The sequence below is a fragment of the Hypanus sabinus genome, chromosome 4 (genome assembly GCF_030144855.1).
Source record: "Hypanus sabinus isolate sHypSab1 chromosome 4, sHypSab1.hap1, whole genome shotgun sequence".
Classification (NCBI taxonomy): domain Eukaryota; kingdom Metazoa; phylum Chordata; class Chondrichthyes; order Myliobatiformes; family Dasyatidae; genus Hypanus; species Hypanus sabinus.
The window spans coordinates 22,266,877-22,268,816 of NC_082709.1; the positions used below are offsets into that span (position 1 = coordinate 22,266,877).

The 1,940-nt window shown below is 41.1% G+C and overlaps 1 protein-coding gene across 3 annotated transcripts in view; it reads left to right on the top strand.

Annotated features, from left to right (window-relative positions):
• kalrna (kalirin RhoGEF kinase a) overlaps positions 1–1,940 on the top strand; it is a 705,069-nt gene that overhangs the window by 527,308 nt on the left and 175,821 nt on the right. The window lies entirely within an intron of this gene.

Sequence of the window (1,940 nt, forward strand, 5' to 3'; positions counted from 1 at the left end):
TCTGTTTGAAGTTTTCTCAACCGTCTTGCTAAAATCCATGAAAATTACATCAAGTACATTGTTCTCATTGACACCTATTCAAGTTAGTCACACGTCGTTCGTTCGTTCGTTCGTTTTGTGAGATGTCATGATATGTGGGCGATTATGGTTTTTCCACCACCATGATTGTTCTTGATAATTTTTTCTACAGAAGTGGTTTGCCATTGCCTTCTTCTGGGCAGTGTCTTTACAAGACAGGTGACCCCAGCCATCATCAATACTCTTCAGACATTGTCTGCCTGGCATCAGTGATCTATATAACCAGGACTTGTGATATGCACCAGCTCCTCATACAACCATCTACCACCTGCTCCCATGACTTCATGTGACTCTAATCATTGGTATAAGTAAGTGCTACACCTTGCCTAAGGATGACCTGCAGGCTTGCAGAGGGAAAGATTGCCCAGCACCTTGGGTAAAGGCATATCTCCAGCCTACCACCCATACTTCTCTCTTAATAAATATTGTATTCTGAGGCTGCGTCCTCTGTTCCTAGATTCTCAACTATTGGGAATATCCTCTTCTCATCCAGTCTATCTAGGTCTTTCAATATTCAAATCCCATTCCCCCTCCTCAGTTTTCTAAATTGCAGTGAGTACAGGCCCAGAGCTATCAAATGCTCCTCAAATGTCAACTCAGGATTATTCTTGTAAACCTCCTCTGGACCCTCTCCAATCTTTTCTGAAAAATGTGAATGGGGAATGATGAAGGGGGGCACTTACCATAAGTTCAAGAAATTGATGTTCATGTCATCAATTTGGAGGCTATGTGTGTTGCTTGGATTCCCAGCATCTGAAGATCTTCTCTTGTTTATAGTTTGGCTTTATTTTCTAATATTTAATTTTTTTTAATTACTCAGCAGTTATTCACTAAGGGATCTATTCTTCGTGTCTAGATTTCTCAAAAAATAATTTCAGCTGTAGGTAACCTTTTTTTTTAAATTCAGAAAGTCCTGCTAATGTGGTTGCAGTGCTAATCTCACATCCACTCTCAATTAAACAGATGCTCATGCCCCAACCCACCCGGAGTTACTTAACGGACTGATTGTCCATAAGTGATGCTTATTTCTGGCAATGTCAAAGTAGCATGATTCTACATGTTGTAGGCTACCCAGTGCATCCAGTACTTGCTGTTGTTTGTCTAATAATCTTCTTTGGCAGCCTAAACATCTGGATCCTCTGCAGCTTGTAAATGCCCTCTTGGATGAACCAACATTCAAAGGAACGCACACAGAATGCCAGAGGAAATCAGCAGGCCAGGCAGCATCTGTGGAAAAGAGGGAACAGTCAGTGTTTTGGGCCAAGGTCCTTCATCAGGACTCTTTCCCATAGCTGCTGCCTGGCCTGCAGAGTTCCTCCAGCATTTTGTGAGCGTTGCTTTGGATTTCCAGCATCTGCAGATATCCTTGTGTTTGTCAATGCTCATAGGAAGTTATTCCTACAGTACAAACTGCCACACAATTATGGTTGATGATTCATGAACAAACTGCTAAAAGAACTCAGCAGGTCTGGCAGCTCCTGTGAAGGTACATTTTCACGATAGTTGGCTGATTCTTCATGAAACACCAGTCATACAGGACTGTGCAAATAGTTGCAGGCACATATACAATGCCTATAAAAAGTATTCATTCCCCCCCCGAAAGTTTTCATGTTTTATTGTTTTACACCATTGAATCACAGTGGATTTAATTTGCATTTTTTGACACTGATAAAAAGAAAAAAATCTCTTTCAATAGGTTTTAAGAGGTACATTTAATGTCAGAGAAATGTATACAATATACATCCTGAAATTCTTTTCTTTTCACAAACATCCACGAAAACCGTGGAGTGCCCCAAAGAATGAATGACTGTTAAATGTTAGAACCCCAAAGCCCCTCCAGCTCCCCCTCCCTTGCACAAGCA